This window comes from Rutidosis leptorrhynchoides, chromosome 1 (genome assembly GCF_046630445.1).
Source record: "Rutidosis leptorrhynchoides isolate AG116_Rl617_1_P2 chromosome 1, CSIRO_AGI_Rlap_v1, whole genome shotgun sequence".
In the NCBI taxonomy this organism is placed as follows: Eukaryota; Viridiplantae; Streptophyta; class Magnoliopsida; order Asterales; family Asteraceae; genus Rutidosis; species Rutidosis leptorrhynchoides.
Window position 1 is genome coordinate 625,600,942 of NC_092333.1, and position 9,285 is coordinate 625,610,226.

The 9,285-nt window shown below is 32.2% G+C and overlaps 1 long non-coding RNA gene and 1 pseudogene across 2 annotated transcripts; one reads left to right on the forward strand and one right to left on the reverse strand.

The window, feature by feature from the left end:
• The first annotated feature begins 817 nt into the window (after positions 1-817).
• Positions 818-3,054, forward strand: LOC139885594 (uncharacterized). Of its 2 annotated transcripts, XR_011772007.1 has the most exons (4): positions 818-1,036; positions 1,490-1,547; positions 2,337-2,433; positions 2,687-3,054. It is a non-coding gene; the product is annotated as an uncharacterized lncRNA (long non-coding RNA). The 2 variants fall into 2 exon arrangements; XR_011772006.1 differs by lacking the exon at positions 1,490-1,547 and having other exon boundaries at positions 826-1,036; positions 2,687-3,052.
• An 833-nt stretch (positions 3,055-3,887) lies between these two features.
• LOC139885595 (3-ketoacyl-CoA synthase 10-like) lies at positions 3,888-7,039 on the reverse strand (annotated as a pseudogene).
• Positions 7,040-9,285: the final 2,246 nt, after the last annotated feature.

Sequence of the window (9,285 nt, forward strand, 5' to 3'; positions counted from 1 at the left end):
AGCTTATTAAAATCATAAGCTCAAGCTCCTATAAACTTTCATAAGCTCCAAGAAGCTCGTGTGCCAAACACACCCATAGTAATTTTAATCTGGATATAATAAAAATTGTAATAATTATCGTACGATCACCCTTGTGTTGTTAGTTCTGTGATAATGGCCCATATTTCCTTGTTGTAAATTGAAAGTTTGATTTCCTGGAGTGTCAACATTGAACAAAGGGATATTCCCTTGATCTTGAAAATTCACCCAATGTCGTCTTTCGCACATTGCGTTGTAATGGCAGCTTGGAGGGGAGATTTACCACCATGTCCTCGGATTGGTCCAGATTTCCTTCGGGGCAGCCGTCACTACAAGAAAAAATGTGATTAGTGACCAACTTTAGTGACGACTTATAATTTAGTCATTATTAATGTCATATTGTTACCATTAAAAAGTCGTCACTAAATTTTAGTCAAAATACCATTAGTGACCAAAAAATAGTGGTCACAGAAATAAGTACATATTAGACACCAAAAAGTGATCATTAATTTAGAATAGTAGATACCAAAAAATAGTGGTCACCATAGAAACTCTCTCCAATATTTAAATTATACGATATACTATATATCATATATATTTTATATTTGAACTATCATTTAAAATATTGGATATTCAAATATACATCCTCATATTTAATATTTTAAAAAATGTATCTTAAAATTAAAATTTTGTTTTCCAATTAATTGCCAGTCATATCTATTTCTAATACGGGATAATACATATCTATAAATAAATATCTACTTATAGTACGGAGTATGCTTTTGTTTAATTATTACTACGTAACTCCGTAATTTACTTATTAACTGAAAAAATAAAATGTGGTTTCTAGAAAATCAGTTCCTCTTTCATCTCATACGATCAGAGCGAGCTCTGAAGCCACCATTTTCACATCCTCTAATTCATTAGACTTCCGGAACAATTAGACAATAATGAAGATGATAAAACCTTAACACCACCGCAATATCAATCTCGATATCGATTCCTCTCCCGATCTCTGGTAATTTCGTATTTGAATTATTATATCATCTCATCTGCTTCTTTTTTGTGCCCTAATATATATTTTTATTTACGATTAGGGCAAAAGTAGTTCACTGGAGTATATTAAAGAGTGTATATATATGTATGTATACATACATAACATTTAGGGTTTAATTTTTGTTTTTCGTAATTACGTTGATAATAATTTCGATTAGCCGTTAATTGCATCTACAATTGATCGGATTGTCATTTTTCGTTTGTCATACTAGATTATACTTCTGATGATATTTATGAAATTGCTTATTGTTAATGATGATTTCGTTTTTCTATTTCATTGCGAGTTTTTAGAATTGCATAGATAATTGACATGTAGTATGTAATTGGATACTGTTGATAATATAGATATGCATAACTTTTAAGTGGCTGCTGACTTCACTATGGCCTTTGCTAAATATAAGAGTTTTGAAAATAGCTTTGGTTATAATCATGAGAAGTTCACAAACTAAAAGCAAGGAGTTGTATGCTTACAGGTTTGCGATTCTTTGTTTAGTTTGTTGATATCTTTGTTTAGTTTGTTGATACAGAAATGTATATTGGTGAATGTTTTTTTTTTTTTTTTTGGAGAAGGACATATAAAGGTCATATAGTGCCAAAATTCAGTAATCAAAGAACTCCCTGGGCTGGTAATCCACAAATTTTTCATCGACCTTCTTCTAGATTTATTATGTGATGCGATTTAGTTTAAAGTAATAATCCTAACTTATATTTGAGCAGCTACTTATTCGCTTCAACATCTTGAATCAAACAAGACATTTGGTGAGGGAGAACCTAAGTAATCTAACATATAAACAAAAACAATAGGTACACATTGCATTGGTTGAATTTGCTTCAACTTCACATTGTCAATGTTTAATCCAAAGATCGTAAATTTCTGGATTACTGTATGCAATGGGTCGGATGTGATTTAAAGATCATAAACAAAAACAATAGGTATTCAGGTATGATATCATTTTCATCCATCGAGACTGATTGTTGTTTGCAATGAGTGTGCCTCTTAAAAGTATTCTGGATAAAATAACTAATTGTGAAGTAAGTAGAATTGTCATCAAATAGTGTATGTCATACTTACACTATACTGATCAAATAGTGTATGTCTACATGTCTATATATTGTTTTGGATTTCTTCATTTTTATTTATTATATTGTTTTTGAATTGTTATTGCAGTAGCTATTTTCTATATCATACTTGCTTCTAATATCCCCGAACATGTTGATATATGTTGTTATTGCATTAATAATGCAGTTATTTTATTTTGCAGAAAGTGAGTGCAAAACTCAAGAAAACCAAATCAAATACTCCGTAATAAAGTTCTACCGGCTATTGGTACAGTTTCAATTGAAAGGATAGTTAATATGGTGAGTGGTTTTGTAAACCCTTATCATTTCATTTTTTTCATTGTTTTGTCCTCTATTAAGATGTTTATATGACTAGATTATTTAGAATAAATGTACACCTTATATCATATTCCCTCATTCCTTGGTGTTTTTCTTATGCTGATTTTGGTTTGACTCAGATTATCAACTATAATAATATGCACTCTGCTGTATATTCTTTGGATGTGATCAGTACTTGGATTACAACTAACCCCATCATTCTGTCTCATGGAAGGTCCTTTAAACTCCAAAGTAGTTCAACATTTTCTGGGAATATGATTCTCTGAACACGTGATTGCTAAAGCAATTATAGATTATGGTAACATGCTGACACAGATTAAATACTTGAATCTATACTAACATACTTGGTGAGTCCATGATTTAACATTAGTTGCTGAAATGTAAATTTTAGCCTTGATTGCAACATTTGTGATTCTGAATCAATAAACCAAGCGTTATTATCCTTAATATGGAGTATAGCATAGAAGATGCTTCGGGCAACCATGGATGTCTCTTTAGTACTCTTTTAATTCTTGCATAGTAAGTTTACTTTTTTATTTGTTACACCAAAAGCCTAAGTGGAGAAACACTAAATGATGTTCACTAATTGACTAATATTTTGTAGGTCCAGAAGCTACAATCTCATAGATGACATGATGTTTCAGCAAATTCGTATGAGACATGGAATTCCTTGTGCTTTTTTTTTTCTCTGAAAAGATTATTTGGTTCTTGTTTAAGAGGTTAATGATGTGTTCATTTTTGTTAGAAATTGTCAAATTGTTTGTACTTTTATTAAAGTGTTGGTACATTTTGTAACACCTTATTTTTGTTTGATATATAGTTGAGTTTTAATTTAATGCAATAAAAATATAGCATCAAATGATAATTCGTATTATATTATGCCTCTATAGAAGATTGTGACCATGTTTTGGTCTCTAATAAAAAATTAGTGATCACTTTTTGGTCTCTTAACATATTTTGATCTCTAGATTGTGACCTTATTGTGGTCACTAACAATAAAAATGTGACCATTTCTTGGTCACAAATGTCAAGTGAGGTTATACTTTTTTTTGTCACCAAAATTAATGAGCATAATTAGTTGGTTTGACCAATTTAATATTTTGGTCACTAATTAAATTTTGTGACGGACCTATAGTGACGAAGAGTGACCAACTAATTTTGGTCATTAATCTGACTTAGTGACCATTTTTCGATGGTTAGTTACCAAAAAGCCTTCATCACTAAAGCCTTTTTTTTCTTGTGGTGCGTTGAGGGTGAGTTATGCAACTGCGAGAGATAACCGCGTGAGTGGTTTAGTCCCCCTAGGTAATCCCAGATTTCTGTTAAAAAAAAAAAAAAAAAAAAATCTCTTACGATCAACTAGTACCATTTCATCAATATGTATTCTCCAACCAAATGTACACGCAAGAATCATGTGATCAACCGAACAAAACATGAAAGTTTCATTGTTTATTACAATCGTATACACATTTAACTCGCACTTATTATGTTACATCCTATACATTTCTTGCCCAAAAATTTGATAAAACTTGGAAAGATTTACAGGCGACTTTTGAGTTCACAATAGGGCTCGATTGTAGACTTTAAACGTACCAAAGTTTCCTTTTAACGTGTTTTTTAAAAATTCTTATTTAATGAGAGGTATAAAAGTGTATTTTTTTGAAAGATAAGGGGGTGGCTTTAGCTAGACTACGATAGATACTCATTTGGGTACCTATCAACGCAATCAAGCCATGGGTTGTAACCGGCTGGCGGTTTCATGTTGCGAACAGACTTCCAAACGGCACTGTTGCATTTAAAACCCGACCCGAATGTCAGTTGCCAGACCCGATCGCCCCGCTTCATACGTCCCTTAGCTTCTAGGTATGCTAGCTCGTACCATATGCTACTCGACGAGGTGTATCCAAATCGGTGGAGTGTGGCCCGTGATGCCTCCATGTTCGTGTCACTTAGCCCAAGATTGCGTTGTATCTCATTGACCACGGTCTTGCTAGCCGCGTGGATGCAAAAGTGCTCGAATGCTAACTTGTAGTCTGGAATGTACGGCTTAGTGTCAGAGGATGAGGAGGAAGAGGAAGATGTCCTGCAAGAAATATAAAATTATAACACACGTTTAATATTTGTTACATATGTTCACCTAGATCTATGTGCATATAGCTTTAGAATTATGGAAGAATTCGTACTTCGTCAAAATTTATTCGCAGACCACTAAATATTCAGAGGCTTGTATTGTACAACATTAGACATATTTAGTGTATACGGATAATTTTTGATAATGTACGAATTATTACCCATAAAATGTGTAGATTATCTAATAATATGATTAGTAATGCTTTCTCTTTTGTGTGCAAAAAAAAATTCAAGAAAAGCACGTACAATTTCCCAACTTGATCTAGCGATTGCGATAACGTTGTCCCACGTCCTTCGGATTTCTGGTGCCATAGAAGTATCTCTTGAGAAGGGTCGAAAAGAACAGGAGTTGTTCCGATACCGGGAGGACTAATGGACTTAACGTGGTGATGTTGGTCTTAATCGCATCACCACCAATTTCCATGAGATCTTTACTCATTTTCAACCCTTTGAATCGTTGTTCATCTTCTTCTTGATAAACGCTTTTAAAGCTGGCATCGTTCGCGCCCTTATGGGTACGAACGATGTGTTCCAGCTTGTACTTAGCTCTGCGGATGTCACGACGTCGATTTGACAACATCACCGCAGAGCAACCCATTCTAAAGAAACAATTAGGGATGAGCATAGACCGATCTCGACCAGGGTACCAATTAAACCCGACCATCTCGGTACTCACCACTACCGCCACACTATTCGGGTTCGCTTGAAGCATATCACGAGCCAAATCGACCGCAATGATCCCTGCACTGCAGCCCATCCCACCTAAATTAAAACTCAAAATATTCCCCCTCATTTTGTAATGATTGATAACCATGGCGGAAAGCGATGGTGTCGGGTTAAAAACGCTGCAGTTTACGACAAGTATCCCGACGTCCTTTGGACGGAGTCGGGTCTTGTTGAATAGCTCGTCTAGTGCACCAAATATCACCATGGACGCCTCTGCCCTTCCTTCTTTCATCGTACACGTTTTCTCTGGTGACATTATACACTTTGGGACGTATGTTTCATCCCCAATTCCTGATGATTCAAGAATTTTCTTTTGAAATTCAAGGCTCGATTCATCGAATTTTTCTGATTTTCTTGCTAATTCGATAAATTCCTCCTTGGTTACCTACAAATAATTGTGGAGTTACTATGCAAAACTACTAACTATTTCGTTGTAATTTACAATTCAGTTTATGGTTTTAAACATTGTAAATTTTCAAACCAAAATATAGACCCCCGATCGATTTAAAACTGAAAGTCAAATTCAAAATTAATTTATAATGGTTTAATACTTAAATTATGATTTTTTATATTTTTTGGTTTTAATCGGAATGGTGAACCTTGATCAAAATTCAAAGTTGTGTACATTTTTTTTATTTTATACCAAAACTAATTTAATTAATTCATAATGTTTTAATAATTAAATTATGATTTGTTATATTTTTTGGTTTTAATCGGAACGGTGAATCGTGATCAAAATTCAAAGTTGTGTAAATTTTTTTACCAAAACTAAGTAAATTAATTTATAATGGTTTAATAATTAAATTATGATATGTTATATTTTTGATTTTAATCGCAACATTGAAACTTGATCAAAATTTAAAGTTACATTTTTTTTTTTTACCAAAACTAATTATATCTGAAAGTGCTTCGGTGGTTGTAACGAAAAAAATATCATAAATCACAAAAATAAATGCCTCCTATAGTAATAACTATACTGATTACATTCAATTTTCTATTTGGTTTCAATTTCTTGTCTACCATTTGAATTCGATTTCAATTCAAGCTCCAAAAATTTTATAACTGAATCGAATAAATCAAGAAAATTAAAAAATAATGAACACCCGTAGGTGACCCGTTTAAACGTTGCCTTAACTTTATTTAACCTACTGAATGTATGTAGTAAAACACCCACACTAAAGTAAAAAAAAAAAAAAATACAGTATATTTAAAAGTTAAGTATACGAACCTTAAGATCATCGTCCGGTTTGAAACATGCAAAATCTATCAAATAAATTGATCGAGGGAACGAAAAAAGATAATAAGTTAGAGCAAAAACAAAGGCAACGAAAAACACAACAATTGCAATAAGCTCATAACCACCCGTACTATCCCAAATGTTCCGCCACAACTCAACCCTATTAATCCTTCCAAACTCAGTACCAACCACGAGAACCACAACAGGCACAACGGCTAAATAAATTTTGTAATTTATCAGATAATGGTAACCAAGTTTGACATACTTAAGCTTAACAGACTGAACAAAGTCTGGTAACCGACGTCGGACCCTGACAGAAAAAGTCATGGATCCGGCATCTGGACCAGACGGTTCAATACCACGGTTCACGATTTCCGTGGACAGAAGGTGTTGTTCCGGTGTAGGGGCCATGAATTAATGGTACGTGAATGTAGGAGGTGTGTTTGAATACAACATGTAATGTATTTAAGGGAGTTAGGGAAGGAGTAAATGAAGTGTGACAAATTGGAAAAAAATGCAGTTGGAAGATTTGAAACTTCATTTAAGTTGTAGTTATCGTTGGGTTGGGTGTACAATATCAGTGTGCATTATTATTGTTAAAAATAATAAACAACAAATAAAACATGCATTTTGTATTTTGTTAGGATTTAGGAAGACGTAAGTTTTCAAAATTTGCTACTTATATTAAAACCTTTAAAGTACCCAAATCTTGAATAATTAGCCATATTACCCGACGTAAACTCGCATTGATGTAATGATGTTACTTGCAAAATGATCGATTATATACATCCACTTATATTTGAATCTACGTACTCCTTTTAAATTATTATTATTATAACAATATATGTTCTCTAATTTTTCTTATTGTTGGAATAGAAAAGAAAGGGAGGGGGTTATTGTGTGGGATTTTCTTTCCTAATAATCCTCGCGGATTTGAGCATAAGGGTCAAAATCTTCCTTATGTTATCTACCGTACGTTATTCTACTAGTCTTTGAGAGCCCGTGCGTTGCACGTCGACTCTTAATCAAACTAACTGAAAACGTATAATATTATATCAATTAAGGGTATGATAAAGAGAGTATCACAAGTATTGTTATGGATGAAATTAATATAATTTACTTAAGTATTTTTGTTTTACACAAAACACGACATAAAAAATCATTTATTTGACATATGACATAATGTTTGTTACTAAATACATTACATAATAATGAGCAATGGAAACCTTTATAACCTTTATAATAACAATTCTATTGTCACATGTTTACTTTTATATGTTTGTCAAAGAGGATAGAGTATATACTAATCCTACTCAATCAAACTGATTGAAGTATAGTATGCTTTAGTCACTTTCACAATATTTGCTCAAACTATATGGCAACTATACTACAATCCAAAAAATACATCCAAATATTTTACATACATTACAAATTTACAAATTTTGTTGCGATTCCTTTCATGTTCAAATATTGCATTTTCAATTTTTGACTCATCTAAAGTCAAAAATCAGTCCTTATAACTCATTTTGTCCAGAACTATAACAGTAAAGAAAAGTGTGAAATTTAAATTGGAACATGACAGTGGGGAGTAACAATGTGCCACAAGATCAACCCAAATTTCCATCACCACAAGCTTTTTACTTAAGAAATTAACCTCTACAAACTCAATAACAAAGAGATGTTATTTGCAAAATCTGACACATACAAAACCTACTGCCATAGCCTTTCTAGAAAAATAAAAATAAATAAAAATCCTACTGCCATAATCATAAGTCATAGTTGAATTAGGACATTTTTATATCGAAAATTTGAATTTTAAAGGATGCGTATGAAAGAAAACATGTAGATTTTATAATTTTAAATTCTATTGGGCAGCATCATGACACAATCCCAACTTCGTTTTATTAGATACTATAGATTTTGTTCCATATTAGCAAGTGCAACCGATAAAAGACGTATTAAAAAATATTAACCTCATCCTGCATGTTTCGTTTGCAGCTGACTAGGTGATAGTTAAAGCTAAGGGGTATAAAATACTATTAAATTTTACAAGAAAATACTATTAAATACGATACAATTTTACACAAAATATTTATTTATTTATAGAATGGATATACCTAAACCTTGCTACAACACTTATAGGCAGTGTACCTAATCGTACAGTAGTGTAGTTTTTAGTAAGTCCGGTTCGTTCCATAGGGAATCTTTTAAACAAAGCTTAACGCTATATTAGTTTTATAAAAATACAAATATATATAAGTAATATTATTATTATAAAAGGGGGGTTTTTACCGTTTAATGACCGGTTTGTCGATTTTTAAAACTTTAGTCGCAGTTAAAACCTAATGAAAAATATTAAAAATAAATACAAGACTTTAATTTAAAGCGTAAAGTAAATAACGATAATGAAATTGCGATAAATAAAAGTGCGATAATTAAAAGTGCAATTAAATATAAAGGAAATTAAATATGAAATAAAAGAATTATGCTTATTTAAACTTCCGTAATCATGATGTTTGACGTGTTGATTTTAGTTTTATGCCCATGGGTTAATTGTCCTTTGTCCTGGATTATTTAATATGTCCGTATGGTTTTTGTCCATAACAGTCCATCAGTCATAAATATAAAGTGCGAGTGTCCTCGTCAAATTATCCTTATACCCGAAGTTAAATATTCCAACTAATTGGGGACTTAAACTGTAACAAGGTTTTATTACTTTG